A 20966-nucleotide genomic window follows, 5' to 3' on the forward strand; every position below is an offset into this window, starting at 1 on the left:
CTGTTTGTAGAACACTTGTATCTTGGCCTAAACTGCAGAACAGAGTCAAGAACTAGGTGACACTGTACCCTTTGTGCTCTGGAGATGGTGATGGTGATGAAGAGAGGGTCTCAAAATGCACCCCAGACTCAATTCTAAGGGGTGGACCAGGGGGTGGACCAGAGCAAAAGTTACGGGGTGGAAACACTTGGGATTGGACAGATAGTATTATAAAATGTAACATCTCAGGCACAGCCTGCGCATGTTGTATAACATCTTTTGCCTTGGCACAATTAAACCCTTTCCTTATCTCACCCTCATTAACTGCTTCTGAGTTTTTCTTAGCACCAGCTGAGCAGGCATCAGCAGAAGCACAGCTGAATGTGTTGATGGAGACTTCCTAAATAGCATGAACAAATATAGATGTTATATATGTTATAGCTGTTCACATATGCTCCCACCGTAGTTGTATCCAAAACTGACTAATACTTCAAGATGATCCACTGGTACAGAATATTATTTACACAAGGAAAGTATAGTAAAAAGAAAGTAAAAAAAGGAAATATAGTAAGAAGAAGCCACGAGAACATCAAGATTTTTAAGCTAAGACAACCATAAAAATACTAGTGGGTCACAATTGAAATAGACTTTTCTGTAAGAAAATATTTTAAAATTGTTAATTACTTTTCTTTGGGGGGCCTCCAAGTTGTTCTACTGTGGTAGAGTTGTTTTCAAACATGTGAGGAAGATTTACTCATCTCTTTCATCTTTCCCCATTGGTTATAAACTATAAGGTAAGTGTTTGCGTTCATAGCTCCTAACTGCCAGTTAAATATTGCTTTTGAATAATAGAAAATCTGTACTTAAACAGATTTATTAATTAGGGATTGTGCTGGAAGGACAGAACCTTTCTTCCCTGTACTGATTTTATATACACAATATATATGCTTTTTATACTTTCTGGGATATTGCATTTTTAACACTTGCCTGTACTAGAGATCTTTCATTTTTGTCCGGCAGATGGTTACATATTCCTGAGGGTTATGTTGACGGTTCAGTCCTGTCACCTTTTGCTGTGTATTTAGTGCTTCTGAAAGCAAAGTGCAGAATTCCCCTTTATATGTGTAAGCCTCTGTTAGCAATGTTTCTCACTGTGTAACTGGTGTATGTGCGTGCTTTAGTGATTTGGTAAGGTGGTAGCTGACGTCTTGTAATATGGACAGTGTAGTAGCCTGAATATATGCAGCCCTTTCTTTTTAAGACAGTTTAATTGTCTAGGTCTTGTGTTAGGTAGGAAAGAGTGGGGAAACGGTGAAGCCATCTTTGTGATTTATGGACACTAGCAGTAATACAGCAGATCTTCTCTGACTTTTAAATATTTTGTATCCAGATACATTTGCAGAATTAGCTGTATGTGCAATATTCACTACTATTTCTTTTAAATGTCTCTTTGTTTTGACAAATAGGTTCTGTATACTCTCAAACATACAGTATGTTTTGGCTTTTCTTCAAGTGCATACTTTCACTGGTTTATAGGCTTTTATGAAGACCCAGTCCTTGTTCTGCTATTTACCTTCCCCATTTCCTTCAAGATCAGTTATCTCAAGGATGCTGAGACAGAGGACCACCTTTTTTTCCAACTAGATTGCTCTAAATTGAATAATTCATTGTTTAATCATCTAATAGAGAGCTTCAGCATCTTTCTCAAGGACAGAATATTCTTTATATGAGATGAGTTGAGACAAGATCATTGACCATGTAGCCTAACCCTCCTGATCAAAGCAGATTCACCTAGAATTCAGGACTATCTCCATTTGGGTTTTTAATACTTCTAAGGAAGAAAACTCCAAAACATCTCTGGACAACCTATTACAATGTTTGACTGTTCTCACAGTAAAGGATTTTTTATTGTCTATAAATGATATTTTGTGTATTTCAGTCTGCATTGGTGCATGGGATTATTCCTCCCCTAGTCCAGGACTTTGCATTTCCCCTCGTTCAACTTCAAGAGGTTGTTCTTGGTCCATTTGTGCAGCTTGTCAAGGTGCCTCTGAATGGGAGTGTGTCCCTCTGCTGTATCAGCCCCTCCTCCCCATTTTTCATCATATGCAAATTTGCTGAGGGTGTACTCAGTCCCATCATACAGGTCATTAACGGAGAAGTTAAAGTGTGGACATTGGTATCAACCGCTGGAGTGCACCACTGGAGGCTGGTCTCCAGTTACATTTCATGAGAGTGGTTACAAACTTCTGATCTCTTCAGCTCAGCCAACTTTCAGTCTGCTGCACTGTCTGTTTACACGGTCCATACCTGAGATGTTTGTCTGTGGGAGTGTTGTGGGGGACAGTGTTGAAAGTCTTGCTAAATTCAAGGTTAACAACATCTGCTGCTTTCCCATTGATGCTAGAGAGTGCTGTGCAAGAGATAAGGTTTTGTCAAGAGTATGGCTAGAATTTCTAGAAAAAAAGTAATGAATTTTGTCAAATGATAATGATTAAAGTAGGAACCACAAAGCAAATACAAGACATGGATGAACTTATTTATACGTGTTATGTTTAAACATTTCATTAGAGAGATTTCATAAACTTTAAGAAAATAAATTTAAATTTAAGAAAATGTGTGTTTCGTGGCTTCCTCTCAAAAATATTATGTTAAATTTGAGAGGAGGGCATGGAACTTAGGTTTTCTTACTGTCCATCGTGATAGGCTGTCAGATGAAATTTGTCATTGAGACTTTAACTCATTTTACCATATCAGGGTAAGTTTTGTGTCTGCCTCAGTAAAGCTGCAGCTGTACTGATAGCTATTTCAATAATTTGAAAAGTTTGCTAAGATGTTTGTCTTTGGAGAAAGTCAGTTTTATATTTATAATTTAGCTTCACAAAGTCTTATGACTGGTCCTGCTTTTCATTCTACTTAAATTTCTCTTGTTTTCTATGTAGCAGAATTACTTTATTCTTACTTGATTATTGTTTAGTACTCTTTAAGGAATCTATCCCTAAAGGTATGCAAAATTTAAGCTTGCTTCTTTTCTTCTTTCTTTCATTTTCTTTTTTTTTCTTGCTCATAAAATTTAAGACCTGTCTTTGATAGTCAGAATTGAGCTTTTACCTTCCTTTTGCCACATAATTCTGCTTATGCTCATGCTTAGTGCTAGTTTTATCATATCCATCCTGTAGTGTTATTCTGCAACACTGCACTATAACATTATGCAGGGCTTTGTCTTAGACATTCCTATCTTTTCCTTGTCATGTGCTCATCTTTGTACCTTCTTCCAGGATAACACATTTCCTAGTTGTTATTTTTCAAACAAATAAGGAAGTAGCAAAAGCTCCAGATTTCAATTACCCATTCTCTGACAGACATCAAAATTCCATATGGTCTTGTTTGCCTTTCCTCCTTGAAACTATGAGCATCTTTGGACAGTGAAATCGCTTTCCTGTGAGGCAGTTTTGCAGGTCCATGGTATGCCATGAAAGAAATGGCCAGTGTTTTTAGGCTTTATTCAACAGTGACTCTTCAGTAACTCCCACTATGTTCAAGACATGCTTTCTAAAATATAAAATAAGTTTTAGATCTCAAGTTATCAGTGACCCTAATTGTTACTTATGTGAGAGATTGAAGCTCGACTATAAATACTGCAAAGATCTTTTCACTAAAATTTGGACTTCAATACAACCAGTTAATTAAACTTGCTCTTTAAAATTAATTACATATGCGCTAATAACGTGATAGTTCTTCTATCTTTAAAGAAAATCTCAAAAACAAAAAACACAACACTTTGGCAGGGTTGAGAACAGTTAGAGGGTTTCTCTCCATTAACACAACTGACAGTCAAAGGTGTTTTCCACCTACATAAAGTGAAAGCTTCAAAGCACTCTTTCTCACTCTCTGAAGATACTGGCAAAACTGACTTTGCATTTAAGTCATCCGCTATATTTGATAGACTATTTAAAACTTCTTTTTTCAGTCTCAAGCAAACAGTGAAAAATAGATTTCTACATCAAAGATATAAAGAATATTTATGCATCAATTAAATGTTCTTAAAAAACTGTTTTTATTCCCCGGGGGGAGGGGGGGGTTGTTAGAATCAGAAAAGGATACATCAAGTAGCAAAATTCACATTTTTGCAGAGATACTGCAGAAACACTATCAAAAGTTGCATTCTCATGCATATGTTACTGGGATCCAGTCCATGCAGGCAAATTGAATGGCACACAGATCACTGAATACATACTTTTTTTAAATTCTAGCATATTACTGTAAATACTGTCTTTTATCAAATTTCAACGTAGGGGTGAAATCTCTTCCTATTCACTTTTTAAGAGAAATATCTTGATTGTGTGTGAAACATGTCTTGCCAAGAATATAAACATTAGAAAAAAATTCAATTTTGTTTTGAAAGAATCAGGGTATATCTGTTCCCTGTTAAACTGTAATGTGTGCTGCCTCATTAGCTCACCAGCAGCTTCATTTAGATTTGCTATGATGGTGAACGCAATTAAGCCTGCAGGGCAGCACAGATCAGAGCTATGGAAATGATGTAGCAATTTGCCACGTCTAAGTAGCATTGAGATTTTTCTTTTTAGCCCCACATCTTCTTAAAATTGGGGCAGGAGCATGTTGTGGTGAAGAGTAGCAAATACATATCTAAAAGTGGTTCAGTACCCACACTATTAGTTCAAAGTGGTTTGAGTGTAATACAAGCTGCTAAGAGGAATAGGTAATGATGGAACCTAATTTTCCTTTATTTTATATTTTCTCAATTCCATTGGCATTGGTGAGTCTGCTGGGCTTTTTTGTGATATTGATTAAGCAAATAATGGAGTGATACTATGAGGCCTGTGCAAAAGGGCCTCATAGTCTTCCCTAGTGGTCTGATACATTTATCTTTTCCATTTATTCTTATGACTATGGAGGGAGAAATGCAAGTTTCCTGTTCACTAAGGGATAGTCATAATGGCCTCAGGATGATCAGGCAGTCCAGTGAGGAAAGTATCTTTGCTTAGTAGTCTTCTGCCAATTGTTTTTAAGTCTGAAACTGGATAGAAATACAGAACAATATTAGTATATCCTGTAGAGGTGCTGTCAACATAAGAAGTGATACATAAGAATAAATGCTTGCAGGGTGGTTAGCTTCCTGCAAGCTACAATCTGCTCCTGGTAGATTATGTCATGTGTTTGAAAAGGGTGAATGTGTATTAAGATGAAAGAAATATGTGCCTAATACTTGTCTCTTACTCCTCAGTTATTTTTCTGTATTTTTGTGCAGTACATATTTGAAGAACTGATCCTGCCTGGCACATTTTTTCAGAAATTTAAACTTTAAAAAATTTTCAAGAGAATTCTTCTAATATTTGTATGGGGATGGATTTTTTTTTTACATGTGGCCTTTTCATTTAATTATTCTAATGGGACAGTAGTGCCAAAAATTAGGAAATTTTACCCATTATTTTCTTTTGCATTCCTAAATGTAGAAATATGAATTGCTTTCTGTTATTATAACAAGTATCTAATTGCAACTTCGGAGAATTCTCACATTTTCTGTATTTTGTAGGACATAACTTCTTCCAACACTGTGGTTGGATCAAGTACCTATGTTTTCTTTCTTTTGGAAACTGATTTACTGAAACACCCCCACCACCCCATGCCTGGATAACAATAATGTTTTAAAACTCTTAGGAGAAAGTGCAGAATACTAACACTTTTTAAGTGAGTAAACTTGACTTATTTTAGTCCCTAGTTTTTTGAGTTTATTATTCTGTTCTGGTTTTTTTTTCCTCCTATTAACCAAAGATAAAAATACCTTTACAGTCATTACAAGGCTTTGTTTTAACTAAAAAGCACTGCATAGTCACAGAGAATTTATTATAATGATTAAGTTTTAGATCTAATTAGAAGATTTTCTCTTTATTTTTTAAAAAAATGATAAGAGAACTCAGTAGAGAGAAATTACCAGCTCAACACCACAGATCGGCTCTCAGCAAGTGTCAACTGATGTAACTACACTGAAGTTAGGTTCAAGTATTTTTACTATAAGCAGAAGAGCATTAAGTCTAAAGTGCTTTTTTTATATGTCTGTATGTTAATTTGAATCAGAACTTCCCAGGGGAGTGTGATCATTCATTTTAAGATAGTCAAAATCAAAGTGAGAGATATGACTTAGGGTAAAAGTATAAGAGAGAAAGGAGAAAGAAAATAAAACTTTTTTTGTTATTATTTGCTTACAGCACAATGGAAGAACTGAAAAATACAACTTACAAATATTTTTCTCAAAGTTAATTTTCTTATAAAACAATAAAATCATCTATCACAAGATTTTTTTGATCATTTTTTATACCTGGTTCTTTTAGAAGTTATTTTGCTGTACCATTTACATTTTGAAGAAGCTGTGTCTTAGTTTCTTCAATGCAAATAGGTTGCAAAGGCTCATGATGTTCCAGCTTACAGCTGACTTCGGCAGCAAATAAAAATTAAGAGTACAAGGACACACCTGTGCCCTCATCATGGCTTACAGGCATCTGAGGCAATTCTGCAAGGGAAAGAACTTCCTCAGAGTTCTGTGACCCTGCTGTCCTGCCCACGTCATTGGACAACATCAGAGTTTTGGCTTAAGACACAAATACAGGACCTTGTTTTAAGGTGGAAGAGCTGAATGTTTATATTTATAAAATGAATAGTAAAAATTATTTTTTGCTTTGAAAACGTAAGTTGTATAAATAAATACATCTAACCACAAAAATGTTCCAACAGAGTAGTAAAGACACAGAGACATATCCATTAACAATAATGACAGTCTAGTTCTTCTATTCTAAAAGGTTGCTTATCCAGTTTCTTCTGTCTGATTGATAAGATGTTATAAATGTCAGAAGAGTTTGTATTTTCTAGTTAAACTTACTAGAATTGTTTATACTGAGATCAAAGATACACATGTTCCCTTATTAGATGTTCATGTTTCTTCTTTTTCATGTTTCTTCTAGGCAAGTTAATTAAAATATTTCACTAAAAATTACACTAAATACAGAACACAATAACAGCAATCTTTGAAGATTCCAAAAACTTTATCAAAAGAACACCATTTATATTTACTTGAAATTGGTGTATGTTAGGGTAATTACTGCTGAGCCTTCAGGGTAAAGGAAGTACTCTCAGCCAAATTATACAAGGGTGTGGATTAAATGAAGCATTACTCTCTGTTTGGCAGCAGTGGATATAGATTGCAAAATCAGGGTGTGACGTAGTACTGTGGAAAGTCTCTGCCAAAAGTGATTTGGCCTAAGTGTGCCCTTACTTTCTCAATTATGTGGATCCTAAAACAACTGAATCTAATTAATTCTTAAGTAAGGAATTAAGGTCCTGTTAACTGTTTTCACTCTGAACTTGTCTGTAATTTTGAGCTATTGAGCCATGAGACAACATGCTTAAATGCAATTTTTGCTGGTCGGAGAGGTGGAAACAGTCCTTTTGCCAAGGACTATGCAGTAAAGTATCAGCAGAAAACCCAGATCAGCAAGAATGCTGTCTGTACAGCAATAAGCGTGAGTGAATAAGATGAGGAAATTGATCCCTCCTTGTAGTGCTTCAATCCTTCTGTTTATGTCATTTCCAGAGGAGCTGGGAGGTGCAGAAAACCCAGTAGCAGCCATGGTGCACAGGAGGGAGAGATCTCAGTCTCCCAAGAGGAGACCTAGGTACTTTGACTTCAATGCTGGTTTTCACAAGTTAACAGAACCCAAGTACATTAAAAAAAATAATAGAATCCAGGTTTCAAACAAACATTATCCATCCCATTTTGGTATACATGCAAACTTTTTCAAGTGTTTTAAAAAGCCTTTGCTAATTTTGTTGATAGATTTTTATGTGTGAAACAACTCAACTTTCATGGATTCATATGCAACTTGTTATCCTTGTTGCTGAAGCACCAATTTCAGTGAGAGCAAGCTTCCCTCACAATTCATTCTACTAATATAACACCTTTTAAGTAAATTTTGGGCGTGCGTGGTGTACATTATGCTCTGCAATAGGCTGTGGTACCAATGTAGTCTGATCATTGTAGTTTGATACTGATCATTTTGGTTCTGTAGAAACTAATGATGGAGGATGGTGGCTTGGGAAAGCATTAAGAAAGCAGAAGGCACGTACAGAGAAGTGAAGGCTTCTGTGGGTTTGTAACTTAGATGTTGCTGTTGTCACACCACCTAGTCATCATCATCATGGCTAGGCTTCGCGAACGAAGATTTGGGAAAGGCTCTATCCGCGTTCGTTACAAGCACGCTGGTGGCTAATGAGGCCAATACGAGATAGACATGTCCGATTGCAAAAGGCACAGCAGAAAGACTCCTTAGGTGGTATATTCTGCAAGGCACAATTCTTTCTGCATTGTCTTTTCTCCTCGAGAGTGATCCTGCGTGCGTTCTCAAAGGAAGCAGCAGCGTTATAGTTGGTGTGTCTCCAGGCCTCCTGATTGGAGGCCAGAGTAGACCAGTTATGGTGATCAATATGGCCGAGGCTGAGATGTTGTTTCAGGGAGTCCTTGTATCTTTTTTTCGGGACTCCTCTCTTGAGGTTATTTACAGAGCTGGCCTCAATGTGCTGCCTTGATCCAGATGAAATGAGAGCTTCACAGTGAGCTTTCTTGCTCACTGGAGGTTGTAAGGAACAGTGACTCATTGCTTGTTGGCTTCAAATGGCATGTTAGAATTCTTTTAAAACTGTACTTCTGAAAAATTGTATTTAGGAGTTTTCTGCAGCCTTAAGGCACATAGCAAAGGAACAGATTGCAGAGGTTCCTTTCTCATGTTTTCCCCTCACAATTTGGGCTCAGTTTCTTCAGTTTTTACTTCTTCGGCCAGAGAAAAAAGATCAAAGTGACAAACAGGCAAATTCAAAAACCCTCTTTAGAGTCTCCCATGCTCACTTGACCCCAGGCTTTGTTGTGGCATGCCAGACAGTCTTTTGGCAGAAGACTCTGTATATATATGCGACTGTATAACAGATAATATTTGAAACTTTGTATCTCATCTAAAGATTGATTCCATCATACTGCATCCCCATATGCATCACATCCGCTTTTCTACGGATGTCAGTCTCTACTCCTGTCAGTCTCTACTCCAGCTGTAGGCTAGCTGCTGGTGCCTCATTGATAAGGGTTTTTTACAGAGTAACTGAAGGGTGTTGCAGTGGCGTATGTTGATACAGGTCTTTCTGAAATCCATTCAGAGCCTGACTGGTCAAATGAAGAAGACTGCTTCATTAATAATAAAATACAGAAAATTACAGCTTCCTTCAAAAGATATACTGAGCATATTTTGCTGTGATAAATTACCTAGTAGCAGAAAATGATTTGAGAATTCGGTCACCAAACTTGAGGTTGTCACTATGCACCTGTAGAGCATGAGAAACAATTACCCTAACCTCTTTTTTTTTCCTAGCAGTGGCTGTAACTCTAAGATTCGCTTTGTAAGATTTTCAGGTGAAGACCCTAAATAGTCTGTTATCCTACTCCTTGCTTTTTTGAATTTTTATTATGGATAATCAAATTTAAGCAGAGCTCACCTCTCTACTAAGAAAGGATGATCCTGTTCTTGAAATAGATTTTTTTGAGACTTTATCAATTTAGAGGAGGTTAGGTGTGTCACCTCCTTTACTTGTTCAGGAGAATGTTGTAACAGAGTTCTGCATGTTACTAGTTGAAGAACTTCTCTTGTGAGCCAGGTACTAGCTAAAACATAGTTAGTATTTATCTCCTACAAGGACTCCAAGCGCATTCTTGGAATTTTTCATTTTAGAAATGGTTCAGAACACAAATTCTGAATATGTATCTAGATTAATTGTTGGTAACTTTGTGTCCAGCAGTTCAATCTAACATAGTGTATGTTCTGCCCAATTATATTTGCCTCAGATTTGGCTACTTCTGCATAAAAAGCAGCACCAAGAGAGGAAAGGCTATTGTTCTGTTGTTATTTGCAAAATCTGGAGTCCAGAGCCTACTTAATGTACATCTATAATATACAACATCCTGTGTACCTTGACAGCAGTATTTATTGGAAATTTGTTTTCCTTCTGGTAAAGAACATGAAGGAAATTTTCATCTTTTTTTTCTATTCACATGTGTAAAAGATCTTCAGCAGTTGAAACTGTGGTTTGAATTAAGAATCTTCCTGCAAATCAGCTTTTCTTACCAAAACAAATGATCTTCAGAGTAAGTTCCAGGAATCACTCAAAGAGAACAAGGTGTGTCCAGGATTGTCTGTATCACCAGCTCTTGAGTTAATAATTGGCACATAAGTGTGTGCAAAACCTATCTAGGAAGGTTTAGTGAACAAGGTTATTAAGACATAATCTTTGAGACTTCCAAAGTTAGAGTCTTACTAGATAATTTTCTGTGGTTTTCGGTTGTTTGGTCCTTTTGACGAAACAAATATTTGTAGCACTTGGCAATTAAGTCAGTTTTAAAGAAACTGAGATATCATTCACAATGTCTAATGTATAGAAATGGGTGGTTACTTTCAGAATAAGTTTTGGAGAAGAATTTCCTCTCCTTGAATATTCAGACCTTAAGAATCCCCTTCCTCTTATTGATGATTGTGAGAACTTAACATTTTTTGCTTTCATGTGGATTTTGGGTTATTGGAGATGCTGTATGAGTCAGTAGTGATTTTAGCTATTACTGGTAGTCAAATCAGAGGAGACTGGTTATATAATTAAGCTTATATGTTTAAGTACTGCAATTTTTAACAGTTTGGCACTACCTGTGTGATGATGTAGAAAAAGCTATTATGTTATTATATTAAGTACTTAATCAAATTGTTTTTCATGATACTATAGAAAATATTTAGTTAAATGGTATTTCTTTATTAATTCTGAATGTAATTTTCATTAATATTTTTTATTTACACCTTTGGACCTGCTGTGCAAATATTCTTACTTGCAAAATTCCTATACAAACATAAAAAGATACAAAGATAAAAATTCACTGGATAGGACTGTAACTTCTACTGTCTGGCTTGACACTGAGATACTGTAAAGTCTTTCTGTATTCTAATACCGGCTGCGGTGATTTGTGTTGCTGTTTGAACCTTGGAGAGAAGTCTGTTCTCTCCAGGATATCCAGAATTTTAGAAATGTGGTCTTAGCCCAAAGCTGAGCACAGCCCTTCTTTATGAACCTGCCTGTCTTGATTCTCTTTCTTTTACCTCTCCTCAGATCAGGTACCGCTTTGTAAATGAAATGTAGTGTTGCCTCTTAATTCCGTTCTTTGCAAACAGTTTCCTTTCCATGCTTTTTTTTTTGTGCATCTTCCACTTAAGACCCAAGGAAAAATCTGTGTAGAAAAAATTGCTTTTCAGCTCTTTGTCAAGTGATAATTCAAGCTTTCTATCAGTAGTAGAAAGTGGCCTTTAATGGTGAAGTCATCTTTTTATACTTTCAGCAAAGTAGCATTTGGTATCCACATATTTGTATAACCAGTGTAACTTCTGCTAGGGTAATTGCATAATGGCTGAAGACTGAGAGTATAGAAGTGGTGATACTTTCTAAAAAGGCATTCTAAAAATCCACTGTTGTAAAAGCAGTAACAGGTTGTTGGTGCATTCTAGAAAACTTCGCAGACCTTGTAGATGAAGGAAACTGAAAAATCATTATCATTGAAATCTGTGCCCAACTGGAACTGCAGTATGTTGCTTTAATGTTGGACTTAGCATTTCAGTATATTTTCCTCTGTAATAGATGATACCAATATTAGTCTCAAGCACTTTGTCATGTGTTATTCACAAGGAAGTATATTCAGATTTTATTACCAAAGTTGCTACAGGCCATTATTTTATTTCCCTATACAATTGGAAACTAATTAGAAAGGACTTAATTATTCATACATGTTCTAATCACTGATATGTAGAAAAACTCCTTCTTAGAGTAGTTTGTTCATAAATCATCTAAAAACTCAAAAGTGTGGATATGGAAAAATTCTCATGTGTAGGTTGGTTTCACCACACGTATTTTCATAAATTATGTGACTAATCTAGTTTCTGAACTACAAAATGGAAAATAAACTTGGGAATGTATTTTAAAGACATGGCCTTCTATTTTGGAAAGAAGTGTGTCTGCTGTGAACTTTTTTCCTTACTCTTTTGATTTGATACCATATTAAAAATCTTATATAGTTGTTTCCTGATTTAGTGTCTGCCAATGGTCTTAAATTTTTCAGCTTTAATAATGTATTAATTGTTTGGCAATTTCTTGGAATTTTCTGGTAGTATTTTGTCAAAATAATCAGTACTGGCTGAAAGTGCTAATGTAATAGAAAAAGTAGTAGTTATTCTGGTCATGATAAAGACCTGAAATATCAAGCTGAATCCAGTGTATTTCATATGATGTTACTGATACTATTTTTCCTTGAATGCAGGTATTAGGAAAATGCTACGTAAATTCTTCAAGCAGTTACGAGATTTTAATTTTTTTTTTGATTTTTTTTTTTCAGTCGAGACTTGATTTGACATTGTGAGGCTTACTGGGTAATGTAGGAACTCAGTAGTTTATGCGGTAACTGGCTGTTTTTACTTAGTTGGCAAGACTTTGCATTGCAAAAATATTAATGGCTGATTTTGAAAAGTATCTGTGGTATTCTAAGCATATTTTCTTACAGCTTTCCATTTGTAGAACAGCAGACTAATTTAGTTTAAGTAACTGTGAATAACTAGCCATTACTGAATTTCTGTTGTGAGAGGAACCATGTGAAGTAAATTACTTTGTTTTCCTTCCTTGCATAATTTTCATTCTTTTTCTTTTATCTATAGGCAACTATGTTTTTTTTAAAGACAGGAGTAGACTCTTGAGGTCAGTAGAGACTTGACTTTGATGGTTGCAGATAGAGTTAAATTCTATTTAAGTGTATTACATATAAATTAACTGTATTAATAAATAAAATTTAACCCTACTACATATTTTTAGGAAACAGATGAGCATAAATCCTGCATAAGAGCTCCATTTCCTCTGATTCAAGGAGGGAAGGTAAATGCAGAAGCACAAAAATTACTAAACCAAAAAGTGAAGGTTGCTACTTCAGTGTTGGGCATCCACAGCTCTAAGGGACTGCAGTTTCTGTATTTCATGATGTATTTTTTCATAGGGTAACACTGCAAGCTGTATTTAATAAAATACAAAATAAGTTTGTTTTCAAATTTACTTTAGCTTATTTGCTTTTAAGTAGTCCAGGGGAGCTTAGCAAAATTAATAATAACTTTCTCAGGATATCTGCAGCACTAGAAGAAAAATAATTCTTATTAATACAAAGTATGCGTCAGAGTCTGCAATTTCCTTACGTCTTTTTTGTCTTCTATCTAGAACGTGTAAATAATACAGCCAATCTGATTTAAGAATGCTGATGGTATCTGTGCAGGCTTATTGATGTTTGCTGTAGAATCACTTTCTGTTCTCTACATTGTAGAAAGAAACAAGTGGATACTATAGCCTCTGCTTATTTTCAGTGGTATCTACTGCCATTGTGGTGTAATGTTAGAAGTTGTCATAAATTAGCACATTCCTGATTAGCATGAATTCAATAAATGTTCTTTACTTCAAAAGAATGCTTGGGACATGTGTTACTACTTGCATTGTTTATATATGGTACTGTAGAAACTTAACATTTGCAAGAAAAATGTAAGATGATGGTTTGATAAGATTACTCAGAAATAATTAGGTGGGTGTGTAGGCTGCTAAATGTATTTGATTTTAATCTCTAATTAAAAAGTTGGATTTTTTAATTGTTTTTGTGATGCAATAGTTTTTACTTCATTATGCTTTTTGTAAATAGGGGCCAAATTCTGCCTGTTCATTGTGCCTAAGTACAGATTAAATGTTTTCAAATGAAACTGTATTCTCCTCAAAGGCAGTGACAATCTCCGTAGTTCCTCCTGGAGAATTATTTTCAGAACAAATACTTGTTTGTGCCCTTGTACACCTTGAACCAGGAACGAAAATGACGGCTAAGTTTGAATGAATATCTCTATGCATTCTTTTGGCTGATGAGAGATATAATTATGTTGTGGGATCTGGCACTGCCAGAAGCATAGTGTTTTCATGTTAGTGCTGTCTAATTCTGAGGTCTTTTATATGAGGATTGGAATTAGTTGGTGTTACAGCAAAGGTATCTCTCTGTGGATCTCCAGGTGTGAATTTAAGCCTTGCTCTACTCCACCGCTCCAGTAATCCCCTCACTCTGCTGCAAGGACACACTACTTGGTCATTTGGGCTGGGGAATCAGAGACTGCCAGATGCAGTAACTTGACGTAACTGCATCAGTCCTTGGATAAGGAAGTTACCCTGTTAAAGCACACTAGCTGGACCAGTTGTCTTTCTTAGTTTAGGGCAGCTGTGACTCATTTGAGTCTATAGGGTTCTCCTAATACCTGGAGTTGGGGCATCTACTGGAAAATCACATGCTCTGTGAAAGAAGCTGCAGCAATATGTACGGAACTGCGTGGTCCTGAATTCTCTCCCTAGAGTTACTTTACTAAGTAACTGTTTTTAATAGCAGTATTTAGTAAAAGGTTAAAAAGGTAAATATTGCTTACTTTTTTATTGAAAGCTTATCCTTCTGTGCAGACTTTTCTGTATAGTATAGTATTTCGAACAGCAACCAAAGCCTGATCTATTGACATAATTTCCCAAGTTTATTTTGTTAGTTTGCAAGTTTTCATTGTATTAATGGAGATGGGGAAGGGAAACAAAAATGCTATGCTTTTCTGCCTATCAGTATAGCTCTGTTTTGGCTTAACTGGGAGGGGCTAGGGGTGGTGTGGGTTTGGTATTTTGTTAGGTTTTGGGATTTTTGTCATTGCCATCTAGATCAATCTGCACTAATTGGAGGAGAGACATCTGGCAGCAGAAGACCTAAGGCTTTTCTCTCTCTCTTTTTTTAAGTGTATATAGTATGCAAGCAGCTCTCATATCCAACTGACAAAAGAAATTAACAGAACTTTATTACTTATAAAAAGTGAGACAGTAAACAGAGAGGGATTCCATTTGTCCTATAGATTTGGGGTTTTGGTTTTAGGTGGATAGGTCTAGGTTAATAAATTGCAACCCCACTTGGAAAGCGAGAACAACGTTGAGGAGATAGTTCAGTCTTTTCCAGATGCTCTGATCAAAGAAAAAAGTGAGGAAAAGACAAGGAGAATGCTAGTAATGGCTGACAATGAATAGACTTCTATCAGTGCAGAATACACTGCTAGAATTCTATGGGTGTTTGTAGAAGACTTTTGCATTTGATAATGTTGCAATCACAGCACTTTTGTATGTACACTTAAATATGGCATGTGAGAACTGCCTATTTTGAGTATATACATTTTAAGTGGTTTGCAAGATCAAAGAATCACAGCATCATTTTTGTTGGAAAATACCTCCAAGATCATCAAGTCCAACCTTTGGCCAATCACGATCGTGTCAATTAGATCATGTCACTAAGTGCCACATCCAGTGGTTTCTTGAACCACCTCCAGGGATGGTGACTCCCAGACAGTCCATTCCAATGCTTGAACAACCCTTTCTTTCCATGAAGAAATTCTTTCTAATGTCCTATGTGAACCTCCCGTGATGCAGCTTGAGACTGTGTCCTCTTGTCCTGTCACTAGTTGCCTGGGAAAAGAGGCCAACCCCCACCTGGCTACATCTTCCTTTCAGGTAGTTGCAGAGAGTGATAAGGTCACCTCTGAGCCTTCTCCAGGCTAAACAACCCCAGCTCCCTCAGATGCTTCTCATAGGAGCTCCACACCCTTCGCCAGCTCCACTGCCCTTCTTGATGCAGGCTCTCAAGAGAATTAACCATTTCCTTTGGCGTCGTATTAGTTACAAGGAGTATGCTGTTTTAGAAAGAATGCTAAAAATACTCTGTTGCTTGTCACACTTGTATGTGCTTTTGAATGTAGTTTTATTAATCTACCTTCAGCCAAATGCACCTAAAGCAGTTTTAAAAGCTATGATACAGTTTTCAATGTACTTTGATCCTGTCAATTCTCCTGTTCAGTGTGGAATATCTTCAAAATCATAGGTGCTAGACTAAATTATGTGGAGCAGAATTGGAAGTGGGTTTTCACCTGCAGCAAGCGATATTAGCAAAACATCTATTTAGTTGGTAAAACAAAAGGTGTTCTTGTTAAGTGGATGCATCCATTCCTTTCATTTTATGTGAACTGCATCTGAAAATGTTTGTGGTGAGTTTTTTAAGTATTTGTGATCCCGTGTTTAAAAAAAGGAAAATAGGTTCTTATCCAATATATAAACAATCTTTTTATTTAATGAATTCTGTTTGATCTATTAAAGCATAATTGGTTTGAGGATAAAGCCTTTGAGGGAAGATTAACATATATTTAGAACATTACAAAATTACAAAATTATCATATTTCTCTTATATTATACCTAGCTTGAATAATGAAAGTGCTGAAAACTTTTACTTAAAAAAACAAAAAAACTAAAAAAAAAAAACAAACAAAAACAAAAAACCAACCAAACAAAAAACAAACAACAAAAAACAAACAAACAAAACCACAAACAAGCAAAAAACAAACCAAGAAAACCCACCTCAGAACTTTCCTTTAAAACTTTTGAAAGCTAAAGTAGAAATTATACTGCATACTAAAAGACCCTTTGGTCACAAAGGTCATACTTTTGAATTAGTGGCTGTGCTGAAAATAATTCTGTTTGCTGAAAAATAGTTTTAAAACCACAGAAGATGAGTAGGAAGAGGACTGAGCTGATATACACAAATTCATCTCATATCTGAGTTGACTTTTTCCCCACTTTTTGTTGTTTAATTGGCTGTATTTTAGCTACATTATGTTGCAAGAGGCTGCAATATAATGTCTGCAATAAGAAATACCTTTTCCTAGAGGCATTGTTTTCATGTCTTTCAGGACTTGTTTGTGGGTTTTTAGACATTAGCAATTAGTATAAACTTAAAGTAAAACTCAAAAACAGAATAATGTGGAATTGGAGTAGGTAAGATTTTTTTTTTCCCTCTACATGCTTTACAGTAATTCATCACAGAAATGTCTGAATATTAACTTTTCTCAGTTTTGTTAGATATGTCTTTTTTCTTTGACGTTCTGTGATTTTATGAGAATTTTCCAGGATGAAATTTTGGATGATTTCATTAACTGTAGATTCCATGTGACTGGAATCCTTAGAGATTTATGATGCTAAAATACCTTCAGTAATTAAAAAATTAATTTATCAAGAACATTGCAGAAAGTGAGAAAAAAACCTTCTTTTGAAAAGTTAATTAAAACATGAATTCTGTAGTGAATGTTCTCTCAGCCTCTCTTAAAAGAGCATTTTTTCACATAAATATTTAACATTGGGTGGTTGTAGACAATCCAGTAGGATAATAGTGGATTTATGTGACTTCCTAGAAGGAATTTTTTTCCCTATTCTGGCTCTTATGCTATTAATTTAAAATAAATAGCTAAGGATGCTGTTATTTAAAGGGAAGTTTTCTTAGCAATTACAAGTACTACTTCGGGGCACCGTTGCTGTTATCATACCAACTCATCTACTTTGTGCATTTCAGTCCAACTATTTAGAATCTGATGGCTTCATGCTAATGTGCTTGTCTAGAGCAGAGGGTAGTTTTTCAGTGAAAGCATGCGGTAAAAGTGGGAACTTAGTAGTATAGATGTGTTTTGGACAGGATAACTACTTGGTTTCTGTCTTCTTTTTTCTTTAGTTGCTGTTTTACTGGCAGAGAATATATTGCCCGAAGTGACCTGGGAGGAACTGAGGGTAGACTTTCAGTTCACTGTTCAAATTATGCAGGAAACTAACACGGTTTCAGACTCCTCTCAAGGCAGACAGCTACACTGTTTTTCAAAAGATACCGGTTCTTTGGTAGTCATTTCCCAAAAGCCAGCACATGCTTGGACTCACAAGATAACTGTAACAGTAGGATTATGTGGACCCTAAAGAGGAGCTGTCTTGCTGTTAAATTGTGTTGATATGAAAATTCTGGTCATTTGAGAAAAAGCATTAGCATCTATCATTTTGAGACATCTAATATTTCATTTAGACATTAGCAGTAAGTTCTTCTAGAAATAATCTATTCTTCTCATGTAAAATTCCATAGAAAGGAAACCACTGAAGAATCAATGTAGAGTAATAAGAAATGCAGTAATTCAAATGTTGATACTTTAATAGGGAGGATTAGCTTCTCAAGATGTACATGATTTTGAAGGTGAAGGCAGATGATGCTGTTAAGAAAGAAGATTATTGAAGAGTTCAAGTAAACCCTCTCTATCAATAAAAATGCTTTTCCATTACTGATTATGAAGCATCCTTAAGATAGGACAATCTAGATTAACCTGGCGGTGTTGGGGTTTTTTTCAGGCTTGACCTTACAAGGGATTTAATGACCTTTCTATTAACTCAGACTAAGTGAGAGTCCCAACAGGTCATAGTGTCCTGTAAACTTCATTTTTAGGTTAAGTGGAAATGTCATTCTGCAATCCTGACCTCAGTTTCAGTACCTCGCTGTACTAGTTGAAAAGCGTGCAGCCTGGATCAGAGATAACCAAAGAAAGCACTGCTGAGGCTGTTAGTCACACCTGCTTGATGTCATTTACATGCTTCATCAAGCATGGAACCATATCAAGCCAGTAGCTGCATAACATTGCTCTTTAAAATTCTTCTGCATCATTTGAGAAAGAAGGGATAGATATTCCCTTGCTTGCTGAACGGACCTTGTTTTGGGAATGACGAAGCTTTGGACACGCTTTTCTGTTGATTTTGTTTTGTTTGCTTGAGTTTTGTTAATATCACAGTTCTGAATGTAGGGGCTACTAAAGGAATACTTAATAACTGAAAACAAATAATGGATAACGCTAAAAACTATTTTGGGGTAACCAATAGCCGTGATCATAGAGTATTTGGATCCAAGTGTGCTGTGGTCTGTTTACACCTCAAGCAAAGTAGTAAGAATTTTCTGTTTGTTTTGGCTCTAGTCATGGAAAATGCTGTCTAAACCAGTGCCAGCTTCTAGAATTCAGTACAGCACTGCCTGTATCTTTAAGTTACATATCTGTCTCTATGCTATGCTTGCAGCATAACAGGTCTGCACTGCTCTTTATTGAATCTTAATTGGGAATATCAGTCTAACCATAAAGTTTTCACTTGACAAGCAGCTAAATAGACTGCACAAGAGTACTCACATGCATAAACATACAGTCCAGAGGTATTGCATATTTTCCTTAGGAAAACAAGAAAATCAATTATATTACTGATAAAAATGCAGATTAATTTTGTTTTTAATTAAAACTTAATTTTTCCAAACAAACTTTTTTTTAATCAAATATTTTATATATCTTGTATCTTAGTATGCGTTTGTGTGAATTGGCACAACACTGCAATGCTCAAATTCATTCTCCTGTGGTAGAATACTTAACTGTCTACAGAAAAATTTATTTTTATCATGCAGACATTTTATTGGTTCTGAGTTTGGGGTTTTTTATTCAAAGAGTTGATGTGACACTTGTACGCTACAGTATATCCATATGTAATATCACCTCTGTAGCATCTGGGTTTGTTAACTGTATGAGTATGTAGATAATAATATCAATAGAAGTAATATCCCCAGTGACTCTTGGTGTTAGTGCTGAACAAATGTTTTAGCAAATAGCTTGTTTGAAAAAAGGTTAGCTTCAGCTCTACCGTCTTGAGCATGGGTTAAATTCAGAAAATGGTTTCCATTCTCTTCTCTTCTCTTTCTTCTTCTTAAAAGAGATGGGGTAAAGTAATAAGAAGCAAAGTAAGCCTTTCAAAATGAAGTATTTTAGAATTTATACAAGCTTTTTTGAAGTTATTAAGATCAGAAATCTTTTAATTCATATGCAAAGTTGAATAATGTATTATTGCACATGTTTAGGATTTTTCACAAGTACAAAATGCAGAAGATCTGCAGAAGCATGGTTTATCTATGACTATTTGATCTTGCAACTTTTATTCTAGCTAGAAATATATAAATATCTTAATGATTAAGCATTTATGAGTAAATCTCCTGTGAAAGTCAAAGCCACTAGGCTTTAGAAAGGATACTGTAGGTGAAGTTATGCAAGCTTCCTTGTGGAGCTGTGCCAGTGCATGGGAATCTGAATCTGAAAAGTCCTCTTTATTCAGATACTGGACATCAGGCTTTTGGTGCGGCAAATGAAAATGAGTTTTCAGAATTTATTCCTCTTTGAAAACAAAACTTGTTTGAAAGCTAGTGTCTCACAGAGAAAATCCAGTGAGCTTAACTCTGTGTTGCCTGGCATTTCTGTGCTTGAGAAACGGTTCTCCAGTGAAGCAGTAGCATATTTCACTGTCATGTTCAACGATTTTCAGATTTTTTTGTATCTTTTCTTTTTAAGATGTTTTCTTAAGTATACAACTGAGGAGACCAATAACAAAAAGATAAATCCATAGACGATGAAAGGATTTTCTTGAGCTTAGTAGTTAACATAATAGTTTGAAAAGAAAAGAATTTACAAGTACTTGTTCAAGTGTGCTATGTAGAGAGTGAATAAAATAAACAGCAAGATGTGTTGTGATAGGAACTCAGATGATCAAAAGGAACTACTGAATAGACATAGTTATTCTTTCAGATAAAATAAGGAAGTAATTCCTTTGTGAGTTTTTGTGATCATTTCTGTTGGAAAACTTTGTATGCATTACTCAGAAATTCAATGAAGAGGAAAGCAATACAGCCTAGATAATAGTGTCAGCTTTGAGCATGAGATGGCATGTGGACATAGCTTGAGCTACTTCTCCAAATCATTTGAATGGAAATATTGGATTAGTTAACCTTGTGTCAGGTCTGTTAGTTAAATAAACCCTCCAACTGTTCCTGACTGAAGGATGCATAGTTGTGACTGAAAGATGCTGCTGCTTTTCATTAGAATTTTGTCAAACATATCCTGCTAACATAATGATTTTAAAATAAAATGGTTTATTCGATGGAAAAG

The 20966-nt window shown here is 35.6% G+C and overlaps 1 protein-coding gene across 11 annotated transcripts in view; it reads left to right on the forward strand.

Moving 5' to 3' along the window:
* The window catches only part of AHI1 (Abelson helper integration site 1), a 101441-nt gene that overhangs the window by 56022 nt on the left and 24453 nt on the right, over nt 1-20966 (forward strand). The window lies entirely within an intron of this gene.

This window comes from Neopelma chrysocephalum, unplaced genomic scaffold, assembly GCF_003984885.1.
Source record: "Neopelma chrysocephalum unplaced genomic scaffold, ASM398488v2 Primary Assembly neopelma1_23, whole genome shotgun sequence".
NCBI lineage: Eukaryota > Metazoa > Chordata > Aves > Passeriformes > Pipridae > Neopelma > Neopelma chrysocephalum.